At 43.8% G+C, this 27,823-nt stretch overlaps 1 protein-coding gene across 7 annotated transcripts in view; it reads left to right on the top strand.

Moving 5' to 3' along the window:
* The window catches only part of frmpd4 (FERM and PDZ domain containing 4), a 574,431-nt gene that overhangs the window by 377,332 nt on the left and 169,276 nt on the right, over positions 1–27,823 (top strand). Inside the window, exon 1 of one of the 7 annotated variants that reach the window (XM_055644407.1) lies at positions 948–2,878. The exons of the other annotated variants lie outside the window; for them this stretch is intronic. The gene's annotated coding sequence lies outside the window, so the exon portion shown is untranslated. Of the gene's footprint in view, positions 1–947; positions 2,879–27,823 lie in introns of those variants that run through there. 7 annotated transcript variants of the gene reach the window in all.

The following is a 27,823-nucleotide window of genomic DNA, read 5'->3' as shown; positions in this document are numbered from 1 at the left end:
TTTTGTGTTTACTAAAAGTTTGTTTTAATGTTCTTCAGTTTGTCTTATGTAGGGAAAGGGGGAGGGGATTGGGGGAAACTTTTTTTTCAAGTTCTCACCTTGCCGGGGATGCGATTGATTTTGCATCGCATTCTAGGCGTGCTCTGCCATCGATGGAGCTGGAAGCCTCCTCGGACTGTCGTGAGCCCCACCGCGGGAGGCAGACGTAACATCGGAGCTGATCCCTTGCCTGGGATCGCTCCATCCACGGCCTGCGGACTTACCATCAAGAGGTCGCAGTCTCTGGAGAGGCTGAGCCGGAAGCTCCAACGTCATGGAAGGTTCGACCAGCCCCGACGCGAGGTTTGATCGCCCAGCGCGGGGGGAGCTGACATCCCCCCGATGCAGGAGCAGATCGCCCCAACGCGGGGGGCCAAAACGCTGCCGGCTACGGGAGTCAAGATTTTCCCGTCAATGAAGGGCTTGAGGGCCCCGACCACGGGAGAACAAAGGGAAGGGGCTTGAACTTCATTTCGCCTTCCATCACAGTGAGGAATGTGGAGAAGTCACTGTGGTGGATGTTCATGTTAAAATGTGTTTCTCCTAACTTGAGGAAGGACATCCTTGTGATTGAGGCAGTGCAGTGTAGGTTCACGAGATTGATCCCTGGGATGGCGGGACTGTCATATGAGGAAAGATTGAAAAGACTAGGCTTGTATTCACTGGAGTTTAGAAGGATGAGGGGGATCTTATAGAAACATATAAAATTATAAAAGGACTGGACAAGCTAGATGCAGGAAACATTTTCCCAATGTTGGGCGAGTCCAGAACCAGGGCCCACAGTCTTAGAATAAAGGGGAGTTCATTTAAGACTGAGGTGAGAATTTTTTTTTTCACCCAGAGAGTTGTGGATTTATGGAATTCCCTGCAACAGAGGGCAGTGGAGGCCAATTCACCGGATGGATTTAAGAGAGAGTTAGATAGAGCTCTACGGGCTAGTGGAGTCAAGGGATATGGGGAGAAGGCAGGCACGGGTTATTGATAAGGGACGATCAGCCATGATCACCATGAATGGCGGTGCTGGCTTGAAGGGCCGAATGGCCTACTCCTGCACCTATTTTCTATGTTTCTATGTTTCTATGACTTGGCAAATGAAATTCCTCGTATGTTGCAAAACATACTTGGCTAATAAAGTATTATTCTGATGTTTAATCCTTAACGTGTTTAATGATTACATGAGGACATGCAACTTGTTACCCAGGAGACCCCCTCAATTTCCCCACCAACTCTGGTGTAAGTCCTCCTTCTGGATCAGATCCCTTATCATCTCTTGTCATAAGTTGATCTCGTTTGATCTATGTTATTAAGAAACATGACTTAGCAGCAGTGCTTAATACCGTGACGGGGAGATAAAGATGTAAGCTTTGAGCTAGCCTGGATGCCCAGAATCTCTGGGCTATAAAAACATCGTGATGCAATGTCCATTCCTCCTCCAGGTTTAACCGCGTCAGAGTCAGTGGAAACTGAGCTGGATGTCCAGGAGTACACAGCTCCTATTCTTTACGATAATCCCCATTTTTCCCTGCCCATTCCAAATGCAGCACCAATTAAGTGAGCGTGAATAAACCTGGAGCCTTTGATGTAGATTGTATCTAACATCACAAACCTCTGCTCCATTTGTTCTTAGTTATGACTAGGAACAAAGCCAAAAACCCCATTCAAAGTAACATTCTCACGTTTTTTTTCTTCTGCTTGTGAAAAGTATTTTATTTAATAGGTGACTCTCGATGGCCTCTTGGGCATTAATGCCCTCTCTTGGTTATACTTGAGAAAGCATAAATGAAATTTGATACTGCTAAAGGAGGTGAATTGGCATATTTACAGGTTTTAGTGTGACAATCATGTACCTTTGGAAAGGCTTGGTTGTATCAGCTTACTCTCTCGTTGGTTCTGTACAATGGGAATACAATGTTAAATAAATGAGAAATGAATAAAGCTATTCATTGTAGCTCTTAGATCATTCTGATAATGGGCTTCCCATTTCAAGTGCCACGGATACATTCGCGGGTGAGATCTTTGCCTTTGCAGCTGAGACAATACAGAGGAAACTCAGGTGTCAATGGTCAAGCACTAGTAAAACACATCCCCATCTACTTGAGTCTCCTGCCAAGGTAGCTTTACTGACTGAGCAGTATAATATCTTCGAATCGTTATTGTTAATAGACTAAATGGAATGAGTATAATGCGAGGCATCTTATTTTTCTGCATTCACTGTGGGGAAGAAACCATGACCTCTGTTGTATATTCTTTCAGAGCGATTGCACCACATCTATCTTGATACACAATTTGTGCCTGTGCACCCTTCACTCACACTTCACATGAATCCTACCCATTGAAAGCAGTGCCCCTGACATTGTATTCCAGATCAGGGAACGCTCTCAACCAGACCAGAACAGAAGCTGCTTGAAACAGTTATTTGCCTGGGCTGATTTTATGTCTTAAACTCGGGAAAGGCGCAGGAGATCCCTGAAGACAAAATTGCAAAATTGAAAAAGCGTGCGGGAGAATTGCTGCAGCTGAATGTTAATTTAAATTTTCTTGAAGGGGTTAAACAGGAGGCACCGTGATCCTCGCTGTGGTGAGGAGCCCTGTAGCTGCGGCTACTGGAAGTGTTGCTAAGACAGTTGTACTTATTCAGCATAGATTGCAGTACCACCTCCTGATCACAGACACAACGCACATCTTCCACCTTCTGCCTTTCTTGCGAGCAGTTCAATTTTCACCTGACAGCTATGTCAGACTCTGCTCGCCTCCTCTCTGTCAAAATGGATTAGAAACTGTGCGCAATTGCAACATCTTTCTTGCTCTGTGGCTGCTAATTCCAACCTGATCCTGAAAGGTAAGGCTCTCTGTGAAAATGTGTTGGCAAATGCCTCAAATAATGATTCTCTCTCCAACATGTCTGCCATCGTGTTTTGCTTAGCCTCTTGTTTAGTGTTGTAGTGGCATGCACCTGAATTTTTATTAAGCACTTGCTGCAAACATATATGGATTTTTGTTTTGTGTGAGAAGGGCTATTCTTATTCTTAGTTCGAGGCTGGGGCACTCCTTTTCGTTTTCTGCGGGCACAATTTGGAGTTCCCGAGACATGCTGGTACACAAATCCTCCAGTATGAAGAAGGGTCTCGACCCGAAACGTCACCCATCCCTTCTCTCCAGAGATGCTGCCTGTCTCGCTGTTACTCTAGCTTTTTGTGTCTCTCTTCGGTTGAAACCAGCATCTGCAGTTCCTTCCTACTCATGAATCCTCCAGCCTCGTATTTAACGAGTGTGTGCCACGATGCTGAGTAGGATACAGGGTGAAAGAGTTGGAAGCTCGTTGCAGGAATGCCAAATATGATGCAAATCTACGAGGGCGGCATATTATTGTTGTTTTAAAGAAATGATTGATTCCTTCGATATGGGAAAAGCTGGCAAGACCATCCTTTTTTTGCCGATCTCTTATTTGTGCCGAGCCTCTTTAAACTGCTGCAGCTTGTGTGGAGTGGGATTGCGTGGGCTGTTCCAGGGATTTAACTCCAGTGACAGTCAGAGGACAACAACCACAGTTAGTCAGGATAGTGTGTAACTTGAGGAAGGGGTTTAATAACATGATATTCCCATGCACCTATTGCCCTTGACTTTTGCAGCTGAGGGTTTTTAGGGCAAGGCACAGTGATATACTCTGTGCACAGCATATGCTACAGCTATAATTTGCCTGTTATGGAGGAGATGGGTGCTTTACTATTCGATGAGATGCTGATTAAATAAACTGCGTTTTGCTGGTTGGTGTTTCTTGAGTTTCTTGAGCATTACTGCTACTGCACCTTGTCTGAATGACTACCGTCCGGTGGCCCTTACCTCGGTAGTCATGAAATGCTTTGAGAGGCTGGTGAAGAAACACATCTGCGCCTTCCTCCCTCGCAACATGGACCCGTTGCAGTTCGCATACCGTCTGAACAGATCCACGGATGATGCGGTCTCCCAGGTCTTGCACACCGCTCTCTCTCATCTGGACAGCCAGAAGGGGGGCTACGTGAGGATGCTGTTCATAGACTACAGTTCAGCCTTCAACACGATAGTCCCCACCAGACTGGCCGGGAAGCTACTGGAATTGGGGCTCAACACCTCCCTGTGTGCCTGGGTCCTGGACTTTCTCACCGCCATGCCCCAGGTAGTCAAGATGGGAGGGAATACATCAAAGTCCCTCACCTTGAGCACAGGATCGCCCCAGGGTTGCGTCCTCAGCCCCCTATTGTACTCCCTGTACACACATGACTGTGTGGCTAGGTTCAGCTCCAACTCAATAATTAAGTTTGCTGATGACACTGTGGTGGTGGGCCTGATCTCAGACAATGACGAAAAGGCCTACCGGGAGGAGGTGGCTGGTCTAGCACTCTGGTGCCAGGATAACAGCCTCCTCTTGAACATCAAAAAAACATAGGAGCTGATTGTGGACTTTAGGAGGGCACATCATCCGAGGACGTACACTCCATTGAGGATAAATGGGGATCCTGTGGATAGGGTGAACTGTTTTAAATATCTGGGAGTCCACATCTCTGAGGATATGACATGGGCATCACACGCCTCAGCACTCGTGAGTAAGGCAAGGCAGCACCTTTACCACCTCAGGCAATTGAGGAAATTCAGAGTGTCTCCGAGGATCCTTCAGTGCTTCTACGCAGCGGCGATGGAAAGCATCTTGTCCGGGAACATTACCATCTGGTTTGGGAATTGCTCTGCCAAGGACAAGAAGGCTCTGCAGAGAGTAGTGCGTTCGGCTGAACGCACTATGGGAACTTCACTCACCCCCCTGCAGGAACTATACATCAGGAGGTGCAACTCCAGAGCCAATAAAATCATGGGAGACCCCTTCCACCCCTGCAACAGACTGTTCCAGCTGCTACGGTCAGGCAAACGCCTCCGTTGCCATGCTGAACGGAGAGGTTGAGAAGGAGTTTCTTCCCAGAGGCCATTCGGATTGTAAACTCCTATCTCACCAGGGACTAACTCTACTGAACGTTTTTCCTTCCAATATTTAATATGTAAAAGAATATGTGTGTGTTTATGATTGTGTTTATAGTTTGTTTGGTTGTTTGTTTGTTTGTCTTTTTGCACAAAGTCTGTGAGCATTGCCACTTTTCATTTCAATGCACATCTCGTATGTGTATGTGACAAATAAACTTGACTTGACTTGACATGACCTTTCCAGGTAAGCACAGAGTATCCTAATTTCAGCTTTGTAGGTTTTGGCAAAGCTTTGGGAAGTGAGGAAGTACATTGTCTGCTGCAGAATTCCCATCTCAGACATTCCACGGTAACCATACCATTGATGTGCCACTAAATGCCATTTAGTGGGAGGCATGCCGATGGTGTTATCATTGAGATTCAAGATGAGGTAGAAGGATGCTCTTGTGCTGGGGATGAGGTTCTTTTCTGCTGCTTTTATTATCTATAGAATTTGGTTTAGTTTGTTTTAGTTTAGAGATACAGAACGGAAACAGGCCCTTTGGCCCTTGCGTCCGTGCCGACCAGCGATCCCTCCATCCCAACACTCTCCTACACACCCTAGGGACCATTTACAATTTTAACATGCCAATTAGCCCACAATCCTGTACGTCTTTGGAGTGTGGGAGGAAACCAGAGCTCCCGGAGAAAACCCACGCAGGTCAAGGGGAGAACGTACAAACGCACAGACAGCACCCAAACTCAGGATCGAACCTGGGTCCCTGGCACTGTAAGGCAACAACTCTACTTCTGCGCCACCGTGCTGCCCAAATTGGAAGTGTCATAGGCCCCAGCGAGATTTGAACTCACGCTGGGGCCTATGATGGTACTGTACAAGTCCAGTGCTCTAACCCCTGAGCTGTAGAGCTGAAACATGATTAAATGAAATGATCAGTAAGAAACCTCACTTCCAACCATGTCGAGTAGGTTGGTGGGAATGTATGAATTGCCTCTCTTAATACTGAGATCATTGGCCTCCAACGAGCACATCTATCTTCCTTAGTCCCGGATATAATATACCCCAGTTACTACCACCGCACTCACTCTGTCGTGTGCAATTCTCAATTGACTTCAACCTGTCTTTGTCAAATTTAATGCTTTAATATTCTTGTTGGACTGATGGCTGCTCTAGAATTCAGATCCTGTGTCTATATTCGGTCTAAGACTTTAAATATGGATGGCATCTTTGTGCATTGATTAGCATGGGTGTCAGAGGTTACGGGGAGAAGGCAGGAGAATGGGGCTAGGAGAGAGAGATAGATCAGCCATGATTAAATGGCGGAGCAGACTCGATGGACCGAATGGCCTAATTCTACTCCTATCACCTATGACCTTATGTTCTCAACGCCTTATGAGTAAATGCAACCTGTTTAATGTGCTGTCAAACCACATCAATTACAGGACTATTAACTTAAATCAAATCAATCCGTAATGTAATGAAAGGTCTCAATCTGTTTAAGAGTATTGGCGAATGTAAATCTGACAAAGTTTGAAGGTGATTCACCAAATGTGACTGCAGGGTAGGACCACAGGTTTGACTGAGGAGAGAGGTTTTAGGTCACATATTAAAGAAGAGTAGCAGAGGCAGACTGGTGGACAATTTTAGGTGTATACATTCTCAGGTGGTGAAGACATTGTCGTCAGTGTGGGGCATAGGCAGCTCCAGTGAGAGCAGACATGTCAACCACAATTCCAAGGTTGCACTTGCTTCTCCTCAACTTCAGGCAGATCCCTGGGGTGGGACTTTTGACAACCAAACGGGTGCTGTCTATACGATGTTTGTACGTCCTCCCCGTGACTTGCGTGGGTTTTCTCCGAGATCTTTGGTTTCCTCCCTTGGTTTGGTGTATGTGTAAATTGTCCCTTGTGTGTATAGGATAGTGTTAATGTGCGGGGATCACTGGTCGGAGCGGACTCGGTGGGCCGAAGGGCCTGTTTCCGCTCTGTATCTCTAAACTAAATTAAAAACGAAACTGTCTTTGAGTTGGGACCAAAGGTGATTGTTGTGTATTTGGATGCTTGGAACAGACTTAAATAAGGCTCAGGCACGGGAGTAATCTTACAAGCTACTTTATTCCAGGACGTCACCTTGAGTCTTCCCGTGCACATGCGTACTTGCACAAGACATCACAAGATATCACATCTACTAATTACATATGCTAATTTTCACATACCTAACACTCCTCCCCCTTTAACTTGGAGGCAGTAACACTATTTCTATTACATACTTAACAGTGATGTCTTCTGAATTCTCCATATTTAAGACAGTTAACATAGTTAAGCATTTGATATCAGGTTATTTCTGAGTGACTGGGAGTGAGAGAGATAGTTTATACTGCATGATATTGGTCCTTCAGCTCACTGAGTCAGCATTGACCCTCATCCACACATTTCCACCAATCCTACACTGACCCCATTTTATTTTCCCCCACATTCCCATCAATTCTCCCCAGATTCCACCTAAACACCAGCAGCAAATTCCAGTGGTCAATTAACTTCCCAACTCGGGATGTGGGAGGAAACTTGATTGCCCAGAGGAAACTCGCATGACCACTGGGAGAACGTGCAAACTCTACACAAACAGCGACAGAGGTCAGGGTTGAAGCAGAGTTACTGGAGCTGTGCAGCAGCTACTCTGCTGTCTGAAGAAAAGTCTCCATCCGAAATGTCACATATTCCCTCGCTCCAGAGATGCTGCTATCTGACCTGCTGAGTTACTCCAGCTTTTTGCATCTATGCTAATGTGCCACCATGTTGTTCAAGAGAGACATATCATCAGAATACAAATAACGCCGCATTTCGTGATTTCAAATGGCATAGTTAAAGCACAGTCCATAGATCAGAAGGGGAGGGTGATCGTGCTTTGATATAGACGCGATGCAAATAAGTGGTGTGACAGGAAGTAATATTACAGGTGAATCTCTGACTATGATTCAGTGAAGCTAAGGAGATCAGTATATGGTATCCCCAACAGATAGGTTGGGAAGAATAACTTTGCCTTATTGAGAATGAGTAGAATTTAATTTGCGTTTACAATGAAAGTTTTTTTCAATGGCGGGTGTGATGGCAATTTCTAACTTTTCCAGTTTCCTCTTTCCCAATTACTACACAGGAAGTAGGAGTGATCTCATGCAGACCTAATAGAGCAGATCTTCCAGTCGTTGTTTCCAGTATAATTGGTTGGTTATTGAAGTAGTTGTACAAACAAAGAGATGAACGTACCAGGCTTTCCTTATACTGCATACACGTTGTAGCTAGACCGTTCCACTCGATCTGGTTCCACTTAGTCTGTTCCCTGGTCTGGTGAAAACTGTATGCTCACCCTCCCTGTGTCTGTTCTGGCTTTCTGTCGTTATGTCCCAATATATATACACCACTCTGTGCATCGAGAGACCGCCCCGAAGTGTCCAAAATAATACTGCAATATAATATAATATTCCAACAGTAGTTAGCCTAAACATAAATGGCTCTTACAGCAGGGCTATAACAAGTTTAGAGAAACTTGAACATAAGAGTAATGGAAGAGGTTGGAAGGTGACTGCATTGTCTCTTGGATGCGAGGCATGATCAGTAAGTATGTAGATTACACTAAAGTGGGTGTTATCCTAAATAGTGTTCAACATTACAGCAGGACCTTGATGAATTGCGCAAGTGGGCTGAGGAATGGTTAATGGAGTTTAATGCAGATAAGTATGAGGCTGGTACATTTTGAAAAATTAAACCAGGGCAGGACCTTAACGGTAAGTGGCAGGGCTTTGAGGAGTGTTGTACAGCAGAGAAATCCAGATACATAGTTCAATGAAAGTGGCATCATAGGTAGATAGGATGGTCAAGAAGGCTTTTGGCATTTTGGTCTTCATCATACAATGCATTGAGGGTGTAAGCTGGGATGTTGTGTTCCAGTTGCACAAGACAATGGTGAGGCCATATTTAGAGTATTGTGTTCAGTTTTGGTGACCCTGCTATAGGGAAGATATTATAAAGCTGGAAAGAGTGCAGAGAAGATTTACAAGGATGTTGCCAGGACTTGAGGGCCTGCGCTTTGTAAGGAGGGGTAAGGCGGGATAGGATCTCATAAGGATAAAGATGGGGTAAGTGCACAGTCTTTTACCCAAAGTAGGGGGATCAAGAACCAGAGGACATAGGTTTAAAGTGAGAGGCAAAGATCTAATAGGAGCCTGAGGGCTGACTTTCATGCAGAGAGTGGCAGGCATATGGAATGAGCTGCCAGAGGAGGGACTTGAAGCAGGTCCTATACCCTTTAAAAGACATTCAGACAGGTAGATGGGCAGGAAAGGTTTAAAGGCATATACAGTAGACCAAATGTAGGCATGTGGGACTAGTGTAGATGGGGCATCTTGGTTGGCATGGGCAAGTTGCATTGGAGGGCCTGTTTCCAATCTGCATGACTCTAAGACTCATGATAGAACATAACTTCACCAACAGTAGGCTATTTGGCCCATTGGCTGCTACTGGGTTGTTTTCCCAGAGTCTCTCATACATTCTCTTCAAGTGTTTATCTGATCATGTAATTCAGAATTCAAATCCAAGTGAAAAACAAAACACCTCACCTCTTTGAATGAGGGCACCTGTGACTTATGGATTGGGGTCTTGCCTCAATGTCTAAAGCCCAGTCCCTATCCAGAGACCTGAACACATCGACTCAATCTGCAATGAGGAGCAATGGGAGAATTGAGCTGCAGACAAGGTGCAGTCTCTGAGATGTATTATTAAACTGGGGCCCTGTGTAACTCTCAAGAGACTTCAATTCCAGTCACACTTGGAGGCAAAATGGAGGAGTCAATCCTGGTGCAGGTTTATCCCAATATGAACATTGTTAATAAATCATTACCGTTGCAGTTTGTGAGAGTTTGCTGCTGACGGATAACGCATTTTCCGACAGTACAAAGTGACATTACTTAAAATAAACTCTTTAGCTCTCAAGTACTTTGGGACGACCTGAGTGAGGTGTGAATTGTAAGAGTCAGTTCAATGTTGTCATCTTTGGGTGAATGTGAAATGATTGGAAATCATGTCCACAGTTTCTGCCAATGCACAAATAAAAGTTCCTCCACTTCTGCCCCCATCAGCGTGGCACTTCTTCCAAAGAAGGACAACTTAATTTCCTAAAATTTTGCCAAGAACTGACGTGAAAAGACTTTGAGTAGTTTAAATTCTGGAAGAACTAAACCAAGGTGAATAGGAGCTCAACTAGGTGCTTTCTAAATTAGTCGGCGCTCAGGTAGGCAGGTTGTGTATAGTAGTGCTTGGACCCAACTGATAATATCAAGATAGATGGTTTGATCAAAGGAACTTTGAAGCTTCCAATCATCTGATGACACAAAGCTGAACGGAATTGTGAATAGTGATGAGTACAAAGGAGGTACTGAATTGTTGAGTGAATAGGTAACGGCATTGCAGATGGAGCAAGTGAGGTTAATCACAACATCAAAATGTTGAGCTCCTTTTAAATTGTGAGCGGTCAGGAGATGTTGATATTTCAAAGGATCTGTGTAGCTTTGTAAATAGGTCACTGAATGCTATTATGCAGGTGTGGCAGGCAATTTAAAAGAATCAAGTCAAAAGTGTTTTATTGTCATAGGTCTCAGAAAGAACAATTACTGTAAATTCTTACTTGCAGCAGCACAACAGAATATGTTAACATAGTACACTATAAATAATATAATAAATGATAAACAAAGTTCAGTATGTGTGTATACATATATATATATATACATGAATATATACATCTATATACATAAACACACACACATATATATATACTAGACCAAGTGCAGACTGGTTGGGTCTGCTCCTCCAATGCATCCGTTCCCTACCTGTAGCCCCCAATTGTACTTGCCCATTATGTTGTAATAGCAATTCGCCCTCCCCATCCTGTGAGGTGAAAAGTTCAGAGTGTTCCTGTGTCGCAACATTGGATGGAAGTGTGTTGGAAGCTGGTAGGATTGATTTTAACAGTAAAAATCTTGTGAAAATTGGCATTTTTAAAGCTTTAATCGCGAATAACATGAAATATAGGATGAAATCTTCAGTGAAGCTGATCACTGCTAGCCGACTATAATCAGTAATAAGTTGAGAAATAAAGCATAAAATGTTCAGTAAAGGTGCTCTCGGCCTCGAAGGGAAAAATGTCAATCAGAAAATGTAAAAATGTAATCGTTACCACGTAGTGTTTGTGCAAAGATGTAAAGACAACTACATATACACACACACATACACACACCTGCAAGATCAGAGTTTTAATATTATATATATATATGAGTGTGCACATGTGTATATACAGTATATATACACACACACATGTGCACACTCATATATGTATATATATATATATATGTGTATATATATGTATATATATATATATGTGTGTGTGTGTGTACATTTATGTATATACACCCACATACAGTATATATTTGTATACACACACATATATTTATACACACACACATAAAAACAAACACTCAATAATAGTGCAAAAAGACAAAACCAGTGACCCCAAGTCTATGTAGTTCAGGCAAATAGTATGTTCAGTGTTGCAAGAGGAATTGAGTACAAGTGTCAGTTAGACCTAAATTACATGGGGACTAGGAAAAGTGGGGGATTGTGTTCTAAAGAAAGATGCACTTCCTTTAGAAGGTGCAATGAAGGCTCACCAGGTAGTATCCTGGGAGTGGGTAAGAGAATGAATCTGCTCTGCTTCATTCAAGCATTTAGAGGAATGAGAGATGATTCCATTGAGATATGTTAAGTACTTAAGACGGCTTGTGGGGTAGATGCATTAAGGATGTACAACCAGAAATAGTAAATAAATCAAACTAAAATTCAATCAAAATAAATAGGCCAATTACAACTGAAATGAAGATACATTTCTTCACTCAGAGTACGGGAAGTCTTTGGCATTTTCTTCCCAAGGGGACTGTGCAGGACCTGTCATTAATTCAATTCAAACAGTGGTCACCTGATGTTAGAGGAATCAAGAGATGTGGGGATTGGACAGTAAAATGTTTAAGTAGAAAATCAGCCCTGTTATTATCAAAGTTTTTTAAATGACTTTTGGTACTGCAACAAAGATGCTAAAACATTGAGAGATTTAGATTCTCCAAACAATGTGAAGTCTTGCAAGCAGGATAACAAAGCGGGTAGCTCTAGGGAGAGAGAGAGGGAATTTCTTCATAGCGGGAATAAGAGAAGAACTTGATTTAAAAGGGGTTGGTCTATAATGTTAAGGACAAGTAATTGGGTATTTTTAAAGCGGAGATTGTCGGGTTTGTGATGAATTGGGGTGTCAAAGAAGGAAGCAGAATAGGGTTGAGCGGGAAAGATAGATCAGACATGATTGCATGGCGGAGTGTACACGATGGGCCAAATGGCCTAATTCTCTATGATGTATGAACTTATGAAGGACAATTTGGGAAAGAACTAACTGAATGATAAAAGTGGATGATAAAAGAGACCACTTGTGAGAATAACTTTTTCTCAAAGAGAAGTAAAACTTTGTAACAGAAACGGTCTTAACAACAGGGGGAAGCAGATAGAAGGAACATCAAGGAGGAAGGGAGCTGCCAGGTTAAAACAAAATAAATCAGAAATGTAAATGGGGAAAAAGCTGGCTTCCAAAAGATGGGAGTGTTGTAGAGCAGAGGGATCTAAGATTGCAGGTGCATAGTTCCCTGAAGGTCGAGTCACAGATAGATCGGGTGGTCAAAAAAGCTTTTGGCACATTGGCCTTCACCAGCCAGAGTATTGAGTATGGAAGTTGGAAGGTCATGTTGCAGTTGTATAAGACCTTGGTGAGGCCACATTTAGAGTATTGTGTTCATTTCTGGGCACCGTGTTAAAGGAAAGATGTTGTCAAGTTGCCATGATTTATGAGAATGTTGCCAGGACTAGAGGGTCTGAGCTATAGGATAGGACTCTATTCCTTGGAGCGCAGGGGTGTTAGTATAGAGGTGTATAAAATCATTAGAGAAATAGATCGGGTAGACGCACAGAGTCTCTTGCACAGTATAGATGAATCGAAGACCAGAGGACATAGGTTTAAGTGAAGGGGAAAAGATTTAACAGGAATCTGCGAGGTAACTTTTTCACATGAAGAGTGGTGGGTGAATGGAACAAGCTACCAGAGGAGGTAGTTGAGGCAGGGACTATCCCAATGTTTAAGAAACAGCTAGACGGGTACATGGATAGAGCAGGTTTGGAGGGATATGGACCAAATGCTGGCAAATGGATCTAGTGCAACTGGGACATGTTGGCCTGTGTGGGCAAGTTGGGCCGAAGGGCCTGTTTCCACACTGTATCACTCTATGACTATGCATTGAGATGGAAATCTTAAGGCATTTCTGATGTGGGACATTCATGAAGGCAAATACAGAGAAATGAGGAGGAGGAATCTGCCTGGTAACGAGTGGATATATGCAAGAGTTATGAGATTTGGGGCCACAATTTGCAAACTTGCAAGAGTGGATGGGAAAGGTTAGTCTGTTAAAGAGTGATTTGGCTCCACAGCTGAATCTTAGGATAGAGGAACTGCTGGATCTGTAATAGGAATTGGAGCTGGGGAGAATATAATCAGGAAAAATGTTTTTAAGTTAGAAACAGAAGATACAAAGGCACCAAGGTAATAACAACACTGAATGGTTTGTAAACGAAGCAATACATACCAGACGACATATGAAGCAGACCAGAAAAATGCACAAGCAAAAAACATCACACGTTATCCAGTACAAGGTTAGAGAAAACCAGAGAGAAGTCTAGCTGAACAAGATAGATCATGGTCATGACCAATTTTTGTTCAATGAGGTTGATTACAGTGTGTGTGGTCTTCTTCTTCTTGCATAGGGCGTGCACAGCCTAAAGTTGTAGATCAAGGGTGGACATCCAGGCCAGGACAGCATCAATTACTGGGTGGATGGGCTTTGATGCCCCCAGGGAAAAGCCTCAGTGGGCAGTTATTCACGATGTGTGGGATGGGCTGGTCTGGATGTCCGCAGTCGCAAGCAGGGCTGCCTGTCACCCCCCAGTTATGCAGGTGATGGGCTGTTCTTGCATGGAGTGTCCAGATTCCGTTCAGGGTTCTCCATTGCCAGCGACGGAGGTCAAAACCCGATGGTTTCACTGTGGGGTCTGTGATGCCTCTCCGTTGTTGGTGTTGGCATCTTTCCAGGCTCTGCGCCACTCAGCCTTGGAGTCAAAGTCTCCCAAGGATTTAAGGGTTTGCGGGACATCAGGCGCATGTTGGGCATGTTGTTCAAGTCAGCGTGGATGGGTTAACCTGACCTTCCCATTCCTGAGATTGCAACCTTCACGCGGTCCACCCTGTTTCGACTAATGTAATCAACCCGACGTGCGCAAACAAATAGTGTGTGTGGTGAAAGGACAATACCTTTTGTTGTTGAGGACTTTTATCCTTGGACTACACACCAGCTCCACCCCCCCAACAAGAAAAATCAAAGGACGTCGAGCGACCCAAGTAGGGATACATGGCCATGATGACATAGGGCCAAAAAACAGGTGAAACAAAATGGGAGCCAAAAAAATGTAGAAAGAATGTTCAGCTAAAGCTTGAAAATAGGAGCCTGGGCCTTGTGTTCAGTTGAACTGTGTTTTGTTAAGGTGCAATTTGTCCCCAATCACCCGATGCAGTGCAAAAGATTGTGGGTGTTAAGTGCAAACTACATCCAACACAAATCACATGTTTACAGTCTTGAGTGCAGCTTTAAAATATTATGCTGTGAGAGGTCACCGCCCAAAACCCCCATATCCATCACCAGTCTGAATTACCATTAATTGTGTTAATTGCGAGGAATTTCTTGAGACTTAAATGTATTCCCTTTGGGTGTGTTTTAATATCCATTGAACCTATTTATTCAAAAAAATGTTAAGCAGCTAAATACAATACACAAATGATTCTGTGTGATATTTTAGAGTCATTTTCAATTATCTAAAATTGTCCATCTATATCTGTTGGATCAGACGCTAATTAGAGTTTTTTTTTAAATGATAAATAAATGTTTCAACTGCAAGTACATCAACTTAGAGTCTTACAGCATGGAAACAGGCCCTTCGGCCCAACATGTCCATGCCGACCTAGATGTCTCATCTACATTAGATCACCTGCCCGCGCTTGGCCCATTAAATCTTTCCTATCCATGTACCTGTCCAAATTTATTTTAATGTCTGAACATCTTATCTTGCCTAAATATCTCAAGGTATACTCTCTGAAGCATTATTATTTTTAAACTGTTTGACATTAGCACGGTGGTGCAGCGGTGGAGCTACTGCCTTACAGCACCACAGACCCGGGTTTAATCCTGATACAGGTGTTTTCTGTAAAGAGTTTGTTCGTTCTCCCTGTGACCTGTGTGGGTTTTCTCCGAGATCTTTGGTTTCCTCCAACACTCCAAAGACGTACAGGTTGTCATTCAATTTGTTTGTTGAAATTGTAAATTGTCCCGAGTGTGTGTTGGGTTGTGTTGGTGTGAGAGGAAGTAATTGGTGTAATTGACTTGGTATGAATGCAAACATTGTCCCCTGTGTGTATTGGGTAGTGTTAATGTGTGGGGATCGCTGGTCGGTGTGGACACGGTGGGCCGAGGGCCCGTTTCCGAGCTGTATCTCTAAACTAAACTGGAAGACAGTTAACCAAAAATATCAAAGATGTAACCAATTTGCCAATACATTGATTATGGAGCCCACTCCCACTGTAAGTAGTTGAGATGGTCAGTATAAATGAGCTGGATTGTGCTGGACTATAATAGGAAGCTGTTGTACAGTCACACGCTGGTCTAGCTGTGAAGTGCCCACCATACTGCCTCTTCACATGCTGGTATCCAGCAACATGGGTCCTGACAGAGACAAGACCTAAGGTGATGGAACGCCGGGAAGCCAACACTAACCACAGGCAAAACTGGGGACGGAGCTGTGAAACTTGTATGTAATTGTAGCTGCTTTAAACATTCTCAGACATTTGGAGACACTTAAGAGCTAATAAAACTAATGTAACTAATTTAAAAAACATTAACTCAAAGATTAATGTTACACAAAAATCTAAATAATATAAAAATTAAACTGCATTTTTTTTTTCTTGGATGACTTGTTTGCCTTCCCCTGTGCCTGCTAATACTAAGCAGTACAGTCTCAATATAAATCAATGGGCTTTTCGATCCTGCCCCAGACCTGATTTGATCTGAGACCCAATTGTGTAGCGATGTTCGAGGGAAACACAACACGATTTGGTTCCATTCAGGGGACTCCGGTAGCAAAAGGAACCAACAGATTTGGCATTACAAAACGACCAGTAAATTCCAGACTCCCACATTTGACAGTGATGCAAGAACTCCAGGAGTTATGGCTGTTTAAGTAGCTGAACTCTGGAGGTTCTGATAGAAACTGCAAGCAAAAGGTCTTTGGGTGAAAGACTGAATGAGAAATAAATGGAAAGGTATGACGCTTGATGGAGAATATATGACTTTGCAAATGTATTGAGACACAACATGTGTGTTTGGCATACAGATAGTGTATTTGTCAGGCAGGACACTTAAACAATTTATATGTTGAGTCTGCACACAGATTGAATGCCTGTACCATTGTTAAGTTATTATAAAGTAGACACATTACATAACTGTCTGATGCACTCAGGATCCCAGTATGAACGCGCACATAGACATCAAGCAAAAGGTAATGTGTAGTGTAGGCAGGAACTGCAGGTGCTGGTTTACACTGAAGATCGCCACAAAACACTGGAGTAACTCAGCTGGACAGGCAGCATCTTTGAAGAGAAGGAAAGGGTGACGTTTAGGGTCGAGACTCTTCCTCAGACTGAAGGGTCTGAAGCAAAAGGTATGTCTTTTATTTTGGAAGAGAAATATATTTTTCCTCAAGGGGCATCAAAGGACGAGAAGCCAAAGCGAAGAAGTGGAAGCCATGATACCGAATGGAAACTACGCCATAAAGCCAAATAACCGAATAAAAACCCTCTCCCCCGCTCTCCTTCCCCTCTCTCTCTCCCTCTCCCTCCCCTCTCCCTCTCCCTCTCCCTCTCCCTCTCCCTCTCCCTCTCCCTCTCCCTCTCTCCTCTCTCCCTCTCCCTCTCTCCTTATTCTCTCTTCCAAAATAAAATACATCCCTCCTCCCCCTCCCCTCTCCCCCCTCCCTCCTCTCCCTCTCCCCTCTCTCTCTCTCTCCCAAGACTCCCCCTCCCTCTCCCTCCCTCCCCCTCCCCCTCCCCCTCCCCCCCCCCCCCCTCCCCCTCTCCCTCTCCCTCACCCTCTCCCTCTCCCCCTCCCTCTCCCTCTCCCTCTCCCTCTCCACCTCCCCCTCCCCTCTCCCTCTCCGCCATCCCCCCCCCCCCCCCCCCCCATACCCCATCATGTCCATTATTTGGCTTTTTCGAAGCATCGTCCATTCGGTTATTTGGCTTTCCGGTGTTGCGCCTGTTCGGTTATTTGGATTTTCGGCATCGCACCCATTCGGTTATTTGGATTTTCGGCATCGTGTCCATTCGATTTCTTCGCTTCCACTTCTTCGCTTTGGCTTCTCGTCCTTCGACGCCCAGTCTGGTTACCAGACAATTCACATAATTAGAACTGGCTTATTATTTTTGGTGAACCAATCAAATAATTTATTTTAGAGCTAAGTTTTAGTTGAGGGATACAGCACGGAAACAGGCCCTTCCGCCCATCGGTTCTACACCGGTTCCGCGCCGACCAGCGATCCCCGCACATTAACACTATCCTACACCCATTAGGAACAATTTTTACATTTGCCAAGCCAATTCACCTACAAACCTGTACGTCTTTGGAATGTGGGAGGAAACCGAAGATTTCGGAGAAAACCCACGCAGGTCACGGGGAGAACATGCAAACTCCGTACAGACAGCACCCGTAATCGGGATTGAACCCAGGTCTCTGGCACTGCATTCTCTGTAAAGCAGTAACTCTACCACTGCGCCACTGTGATTGCCCTTTTAGAGTCTTCTAAATCTCTGCAGGAGTTTGTGTTTGGTTGTTTGCTACTGAATTCGTATTTTCTACTTTGTATTGGTGCAAACTCAGACATGACTACATGATTATATAATTCAAAATCGAGACATGGTTCCTATGTATTTGATCGAATTGAATATCAATTTCACCCAAGTATTAGTAATTAAACTTTTAGATGCTACCTTCCACCTGTGTGGGTCCAACTTGCTTCGGTGGGTCAAGAACAATAATGGAGTTAACTGAGCTTGAATAAGCAACCTTGCTGAATAGTTTCATGATGAGATATTTGATCCAGCTGCTCCAGATTCTCCTAATCTAGTAGCCAAATGTGGTTGTTCAAAGGTATCATTATTTCTCTGCACTCCGTGGTGATGTACAGTTTTGAATGTTCCTGCAGCACTTGTTCCATGAGAATATTTTTAATTATTATGACTGCTCAACATGAAGGTGGATGATATGAAGAGAAAACAGTATGGTTTACACTATTCTGTTTCATGAAAGTTGCAAACAGAGGAACTTGAAGCAAAGTACCATTGACAGAAACAAGACCTGCAGGTGAACCATGGCATGCACACGGTGACTTCTGCTGGTCCATAGTCAATTCAGTAGAGATATCGGACTTCATGTTCTTCTCTCAGAGTGGCTATCGATCAGCAACAAGAAATTGTTCTTTCCATTTTCATTAAGGTCTTCATGTATTCTATAAGTAGCTCTGGTAGGCTATGAATAGGTGTATAAACAGGTTTGGGGTCGTTTGTTTCGACAATTAAACCAAATGCTTCATGGAGTCAGATAGCACAGAAACAGGACCCTTGGCCCAACTGGTCAATGTCGACCAGGTTTATTACTGAGCTAGTCCCATTTGCCTGTGTTTGTCACAGATCCCTCTACGCATTTCCTATCCATGTACCTGTGTAAATGTCAATTAAATGTCACCATTGTATCGTCACTTACAGTTTCCTCTGGCTGCTTGTTCCATGTATGCACCATCTCCCCCGTGAAGAATTTACCCTTCAGCTCTTTTTTAAATCTTTCCCCTCTCACTTAAAACTGTGCTCTCTAGTTCTGGACTCCTCTAGCCTGGGAAAATGACTGTGACCATTCACTGCATCTATGCCTCTCGTGATTTTGTATACCTCTATATGGTTGTGCCTCAGCCTCCTGCACTCCAAGAAAATAAATCCCATCCTATCCGGCCTCTCCCAAAATTCAAACTCTCTAATCTTGCCAGCAAAATGGTGGATTCTTTGCAGTCTTTCCGGTTTACTTGTTTGCCAATAATTCAACGCCATTCTGTAAAAGGCCAAACAGATGAAGCTTTTTGCCAAAGCTTTCATGATGACTATCATAACAAGTACCATTTCAAATTTCTGTGCAAATATTTTCTATGCGAATATGAAGGATTAACATTATGACCTCGCATGATGCACTTCATCTCACAAAACAACTCAGTGGAATGGCAATTTCAATTTATCAAATGCTTAAATTCTAGATTAGTCGACTGGGGAATTTAGAATCAGTGGAAGCTTTTTGCGAGATGGTGGAAAGGTCACATCAGAATGTATCAGCACACACCTGGAAAACTCTGTTATCAGGTTACATTTTTAAGGGGTTGAATGCAAGTGAGAAATGGGAGTGATCCACAAACTGCTCCTTGCAGATCAGGGCAGCAAACCCATTGTTCATGACTTGCCCCCTTCCCCTGTGCGGCTACGAGAGGAACGAGGGAAGTGGAAATCTTGCCAGCCGGAGTAGAGTGGATGCGGAAAGGATGTTTCCAATGATGGGAGAGTTCAGAACCAGAGGCCACAGCTTCTGAATTAAAGGGCGCTCTTTTAGAAAGGAGGTGAGGAGGAACATCTTTAATCAGAGGGTAGTTAATCTGTGGAACTCATTAACGGCAGAGGGCTGTGGAGCCAAGACAGTGGATATTTTTAAGAGACAAATTCTTGATTAGAACAAGTGTCAAGGATTATGGGGAGAAGGCAGTAAAATGGGATTAGGAGGCAGAGATCAGCCCTGATTGAATGGCGGCGTAGACCCGACGGGCCGAATGGCCTAATTCTACTCCTATAACTTGTGAACTTGTGAGTAGTGATGGACATTATAGAACTTGAATGCTCTACCAGTTATTCGATATGTTTCCTAGCAACAGTCAGGGTTATGGAATAAGCAACAAGGAAGGATAATTGAAGGAGAAGCACCAATTTATTCAATTCTAGAAGGAGGCAAAAATAAATATTTTCCAATAGCCACAACCTGCAAGGAACAGTTTGTGGACCACTCCCACAACCATGTTTACAGTGTGCAAGTGGATAGGATGGGTTGATGCAATGGATTATCAACTATGTCGAAGGCTTCACACAGACTGAGAAGGATGAGGAGGGCTGGATTATCTTTGTCACAATTACATACATGGTCATTGATCACTGTTTATAACTGCTGTTACAATGACAATTAATCAGCTGCCTCATCTATAATCATCTTGTTTCAGCCACAATTATTTTTCATGCTTTTTAAGATGATGTATACTCAATAGAAAAATAGGCAAGCTATTTCCCAGATTGTATGTGAATCTTATCATGGACACTAACACATTAAAGGGCCTGTCCCGCTGCGGGGACCTGATATCCGAGTTTAGAAGAGTTTAGGAGAGTGTCATGGTCTTGTTGTGTTGCCGAAGTAGAACACCTCCTACGACCTCCTTCGACTATGTAGAGAACCTCCTACGAATATGTAGAAGACCACCTTCGATCTCCTTCAACCTCCTTCAAATATGTTGAAGACTAGCTTCGGGAAAATTGGACACCGAATAGTGGAGAGTGAAGACGACCTCCTTTGACTATGCTAACACTATCTACGACTACCTTTGATTACCTTTGATCACCTTTGATTACCTACGAATAACATGCCGACCTACTATGACCTACTTCGACTAAACCTACGAGTAAAATAAATATCGATTTTTTTTTCCATGCCAACCAATTTTTACTCGTGGACGATATTCATCATGCAAGAAAATATCCTCGACCAAACTGAGGCCTCGAGTATACAGGAACTTCTCTCGAGCATGAAGGAGAGTTACATAGACCTCTTAGGACCACGTGTTGACCATGCTACGAGTTTGTCAAGCGCAAACTCTCCGAAACTCGCCAATTATGTCCCCGCAGTGGGACAGGCCCTTAAAAGTGTGTCAACGATTCCCCTCCCCCATTTTTTGTAATCCAGATTTTAAAACCCGATGAAATCTCCGCTTTCAGCGAGACAGTGGGGGTGGGACTGATGATCAAGGGCGCCGATTGGACGAGAGAGACGTCGGTCAGCAGGCAATGGGGGTGGGACTGAGGATAGAGCACGGTGATTGGAGGAGGGAGACGTCCTGGTGGAAACGACGGTCCAGGTTTACAGCAAAGATCGTCCGCTCTAGGATCTTTGGTTTACAGCCAGCGCGGAGAAGCAGCGTTAGCTCCACGGCTCTGGACTGGTGTCCCATCAGTCCAGGCAGGGCTGTAGGTTAACCGGCGAGACAGGCAGAGTTGAGCTGGATTTGGCGCTGCTTATCCACGCTGGCCGTAAGCCTGGGCTGTCGTTCCCGTCATTACCGTCCATAGGGCTCACGGCTGAAGCCTCCGAAGTCCCGTGTGTGTGTGTGTGTGTGTGTGTGTGTGTGTGTGTGTGTGTGTGTGTGTGTGTGTGTGTGTGTGTGTGTGTGTGTGTCTGCGTCTGCGTCTGCGCACGCATACGCGCATGGCCGCCAAGAAATTGTGTCCCCCCCCATGTTTTGATAGCGATTTCCGTGCTTGATGCCGGCCACATGCATGAGAAGTTGTAGCTTTATTTTCTACTACAACATTTTATATACATGTTAATAACTTTGACAAGATCACCGCAAATAATATTTCCAAATTTTCAAACAGTGTACAAAAGATTGTGGATCTAACAACTACGCACAAACAAATCCTGAGGGATTTTCAGTTTCAAGGTGACAGGGATCAATAAGGCAGAACGTGTTCAATGAGAAGGAGTGTCATGCAACTGGTGTGGCAACAAGAAAGAGTTTAAAAGGAGTATATGTGAAACGGAACTGCCATAGTGTGATCGGGTCTGATCTGGGGACTGTGAAACTATCAGTGTGATTCTAAACTGCAGTAAATAAAGGAAAACCAGATGCTAAATGGCTTTGCCAAGGAGGCAGCATGCAAAACAAAATATGGTTGCGTTGGCCTCTTGCCATCTGGACCACAAAGTGCCGCTTACCTACTCCATATTCAGTCTCCATATAGGAGCTCTGAGAAGCTATGAGAATAGGCAATAGCAGTATAGTGGCATGAAGGGGGAGAATGAAATTGGACATGCTTTTCTTAAAAAGGAGGAATTTGTGAGAAGGCCTGATTTTAAATTCTCCTTGGGAGGAATTACATTCTTTCATGTTACCGCAAATGATTCAATTCCTGTGGGATACAAATTAAAATGAGAAAGTCTGACCCATTGCTCCTCCTGAATCTCGTTAGTCAGATTTGTGGAGTGTTTTTTTTATTTGGGAGGGGAATTAAAATGAAAATAAATAAATATTTCAGTAACCATTCGTAAATAGTCATAAATAAATATCATACCGATCTTTGAAGTGACTGCGCAGTGGAATTGGAATATTTGTATAATGTTTATTTTTAAAATATGTATATGTATTATCACAGGTGAGTCAGAATCCTCCTCCGCTGTGCAGTCCTTTGTGCTGCAAACAAGAATAGGTTTAGCTGGATCTCTCTCAGGGACTGTACAGCAAGGAGGTACAATGCTGTTCTCCAAATTAAAAAGTTTAAAAAAAAATGATTGCTGGGGGAAGGGTCACTACTGAGTCCATAAATCTCTTCTATATCCTGCAGCTGCGCTCTCACTCCCCATCCCCCCACTCGTAACAAGCCCCCCTTGTTCTCACCTTCCACCCTATCAGCCTTCACATACAACAGATTATCCTCCAACATTTTCGCCACCTCCAACGGGATCCCACCACTGGCCACATCTTCCCATCTCCTCCCCTTTCGGCTTTCCGCAGAAACTGCTCCCTCCGTAACTCCCTGGTCAATTCGTCATTTCCCACTGAAACCACCCTCTCCCCTGGTACTTTTCCTTGCAACCGCAGGAAAGGCTATACTTGTCATTTTACCTCCCCCCCCTTGACTCCATCCGAGGATCCAAGCAGTTTTTCCAGGTGAGGCAGAGGTTCACCTGCACCTCATCCAACCTCATCTATTGCATCCGCTGCTCTTGGTGTCAACTGCTCTACATCGGTGAGACCAAGTCTGACCAGTCTTACTATCTCTGGCTACATTTTATCTCTGTTGCTTCTTTGTTACCTTCTCCCAACTAACAATGACCCATTCTACATTTTCCTTGATTTCCCATTCCCTTTGTCCTGTTTTCACACCTTTCACTTCCTTATCTGTACACTTCCTTATCTATGTACCTCCCACTCCCCTGACATCAGTTTGAAGAAGGGTCTCGTCCTGAAACATCGCCCAGTCCTTCTCTCCACAGATGCTGCCTGTCCTGCTGAGTTACTCCAGCATTTTGTGTCTATCTTTGATTTAAACCCGCATCTGCAGTTCCTTCCTACACATTGCTGTTTCTTCATTGGCAATCCTTTGGGAATCGAGGATAATCTGCCTCTGTGGTGAATGATGAGGCCAACACAGGAATCACAGATGAAGTACGAAGTGCTTGACAGGATGGGCAGATGGGAAGTTGATGCGCATTGTTCACTTGCCATTTACGCTGGGCTTCAGTGTGTTCCCGGTACATGTCCTCGGGGATCTCAGCATTCCTTGTTCCAATGCTCCTTCTCCACATTGAGTGGCCATGGTCCCAGGAGTTCGGCGGGATGTTGCATTTTGTCAAGGAGGCTTTATTCAGATCCTTGAATCCTTTTTTGTGTCTGCATGGTAATCTTGTGACAGAGTTTGGAATAGAGAGCATGGTTTATTCAGAGAAGCTGCACTGGTCTACAATCCTTTAAACATCCATCACACGGTTTGCATCCTGAAGAATGGGCTTCAGTTTGAGATATTTTCTCTCATACTTGATCACATGCATGATAAGGACTGGTGCGAACCGTGTCTTCTGATGTGTACGTGATGTCCACCAGTAATGTCTAAATGGATATCAATAAATACAACCCAGCAGCATGAATATTGATTCCTCTAATTTCAAGTAACCCTTGCTTTCCCTCTCTCTCCATCCCTCCCCCACCTTCGTTCTCCAACTAGTTTCACTGTCCTCCTGTTTAATTTTACTGCTTGTGTGCCTCGTTGTCACCTTCTCCTCAGCCAACAATGAACCATTCTACATTTCCTTATCATCGTCTGCTTTGATCTGGCGTTTTCACACCTTGTCTTTCCATATCTCTAGTCACCCTCTCCCCTGACTCTCAGTCTGAAGATGGGAGTCGACCCGAAACGTCACCCATTCCTTCTCTCCAGAGATGTTGCCTGTCCCGCTGAGCTACTCCAGCATTATGTGTCTATATTTAAATAGATCTCTGATCAAGCCCACTGTGGATTCTCCCATTGTCATTTGTCTGCATATTCTAAGGATACAAACATTGAAGTTTCAAGATTAATGTAGATTTTTGGTTATTGCCTCACAAAACGACACAAAGCTGGGTGGCAGTGTGAACTGTGAGGAGGATGCTATGAGAATGCAGGGTGACTTGGACAGGTTGGGGGAGTGGGCAGATGCACGGCAGATGAAGTTTAATGCAGATAAATGTGTGGTTATCCACTTTGGTAGCAAAAACAGGAAGGCAGATTATTATCTAAATGGCGTCAAGTTGAGAAAAGGGGAAGTACAACAGGATCTGGGGGTCCTTGTACACCAGTCTATGAAAGTAAGCCTGCAGGTACAGCAGGCAGTGAAGAAAGCAAATGGCATGTTGGCCTTTATAACAAGAGGAATCAAATATAGGAGCAAAGGGGTCCTTCTGGAGTTGTACAGAGCCCTAGTGGGACCACACCTGGAGTATTGTGTGCAGTTTTGGTCCCCTAATTTGAGGAAGGACATTCTTGCTATTGAGAGAGTGCAGCGTAGGTTTACAAGGTTAATTCCCGAGATGGCGGGACTTTCATATGCTGAGAGAATGGATCAGCTGGGCTTGTACACTCTAGAATTTAGAAGGATGAGAGGATATCTCATTGAAACATATAAGATTGTTGAGAGTTTGGACACGCTAGAGACAGGAAACATGTTCCTGATGTTGGGGGAGTCCAGAACCAGGGGCCGCAGATTAAGAATAAGGAGTAAGCCATTTAGAACGGAGACGAGGAAACAGTTTTTCTCACAGAGAGTGGTGAGTGTGGAATTCTCTGCCTCAGAGGGCAGTGGAGGCAGGTTCTCTGGATGCTTTCAAGAGAGAGCTGGATAGGTCTCTTAAAGATAGCGGAGTCAGGGGATATGGGGAGAAGGCAGGAATGGGGTACTGATTGGGGATGATCAGCCATGATCACATTGTATGGCGGTGCTGGCTCGAAGGGCCGAATGGCCCACTCCTGCACCTTTTGTCTATTCTCTATAAAATAGTGGAAACTTAATGTCTGATGTCACTTATTCATTAATGACTCACTGAAACGTGGCTGTTTTGCCAAACCTTGTCATTGTCTGACACAGACAGCTGTATCCAGCCCTGGGATCAGTTTCACATCCTCTTGTGCAATATTTAGGTAAAACTAGCAGAAAGACAGTGGAACAAACTGTCCTTCTCAAATTCGTATCTGTCCGATGAGATAAGGGTGACATTTTTCATTCCATTCCTTAGAACGTTCTTGATATTTTCTTCAATGCCTCAACGGATTCGAACTGTCTATTTTGAATTGATGCTTTAAGCACGACACTGTCGCTTCAAACTGAATTCATAATGAGACCACTTGATTAATTCACAGTTAACCTTGTTCCAAAATTTTGGGATGCCAGGCAGAAAAAGGGGTTGATGAAAATATCTAGCAAAACTGGTCTTTGGAGTTAATAGCTGAAATTCACAATGCAATTAAGATAAATATCTTTACTATTAATATATTAATAATAAGGGTGGTACGGTGGTGTAGAAAGGCAGCACAGTGTCATAGCACAGTGCTTGAGACCTGGGTTCGATCCTGACAATGGTTGCTGTCTGTACGGAGTTTGTACGTTCTCCCCGTGACCTGCTCGGGTTTTCTCCAGGATCTTCGGTTTCCTCCCACACTCCAAAGACGTACACGTCTGTCGGTTAATTGGCTTGGTATGAATGTAAAATTGTTCTGAGTGTGTGTCGGGTAGTGTAAATGTGCGGGGATTGCTGGTCGGTGGGGACTTGGTTGTCCAAAGGGCTTGTTTCTACGCTGTATCTCTAAAGCAAACTAAACTATTTATGCAGAGGGGAAATGCATACAACACATAGGATGGTTTTGAAGTAAACACTGGTGTGTATTTGGTATTCATAGACTATGGATGTGCTCATTAATATAGCACTCCAGAAGCTAAAATTGATTTGAATCAGAATATTTTGCTTGGCTCATTATACTGGTTACCTAGGTGAAAGAGAATGTCATGAATGGATTCATGCCAACTCCTGGTATTACTCATAGATGTTTTGTGTTGTTGGGAGATGCAATTCAGATTGTGGAATATCACTAGATTGAAGGATTTGCATTATACTATTTAAGCATGAATCTATACTGTAACTAAACTGATAATGACTTTACTTGAGAAAACCTTTTCTATTGAAAAGTGAGGAGTATTGTCTTTTTGAGTGCTGGAAAATAGGGGTACTATGGAAGGGAATAAGATAACAGACTCATTATCAACAAATGATTGGAATCTAATGTCATTCCCATTACTTTGGTTTCCCTTTCATCTCCAGATAAATTTATTCCCATTGCACTAATTTTCCATTTCATCCACAGCTCCTTAAGGGGATAAAAATCTTTGTTGGACTTTCCCAGATCGGGGCGATGGGAGGAGTATCAGGGCAGTTTAGGGTGACCCAACCTCTCCACGAATGTGGAAGGGACTGGTTCATTCTGTAGCTCCGTATCACTTCTTTACAATATTGAAAAAAAAGCAGCGACTTAGCTGAGGCCTCGAGTTCGCGGAGACCACTCTTGAGCATGAAGGAGAGTTACGAAGACCTCCTACGACCTCGTGTCGACCATGTTGCGAGTATGAGTCGAGAGCAAACTCGTCAGAACCTGCGGATTAGGTCGCCCAAGTGGGACAGGCCCTTAATACAGTTTATTACACAGTACATTGTATCATTTGATTAATGCCACTTTCAAAATTAAACCATTTTTAGTAGTCAAGAGTCACTGTGAGCAAATTTGGGCCCCATATCTGAGGAAAGACGTGCTGGCTCTGGAGAGGTTTATAGGAATGATTCCAGGAATTATTGGGTTGGCATATGATGAGCGCTTGATAGCACTGGGCTATCAAGGCACTCTACTCGCTGGAGTTTAGAAAGTTGAGGGGGGAGCTCATTGAAACTTACAGAATAATGAAAGGCATAGATAGAGTGGATGTGGAAAAGATGTTTCCACTGGTGGGAGAGTCTAGGACCCGAGGTCATAGCCACAGAATTAAAGGGCGATATTTTACAATGGAGGTGAGGAGGAACTTCTTTAGTCAGAGGGGACTTAATCTGTGGAACTGATTGCTACAGCGGGACTGTGGAGGCAAAGTCAGTGGATATTTCTAAGGCAATAGAAATTCTTTTTAAATAAAGATAGGTAAATTCTTGATTAGAATGGGTGTCAAGGGTAGAATGGGGAAAAGGC

The sequence above is a fragment of the Leucoraja erinacea genome, chromosome 13, assembly GCF_028641065.1.
Source record: "Leucoraja erinacea ecotype New England chromosome 13, Leri_hhj_1, whole genome shotgun sequence".
NCBI lineage: Eukaryota > Metazoa > Chordata > Chondrichthyes > Rajiformes > Rajidae > Leucoraja > Leucoraja erinaceus.
The sequence above is the reverse complement of the archived record's forward strand: the minus strand, read 5'-3'. Positions and strand labels throughout refer to the sequence as shown.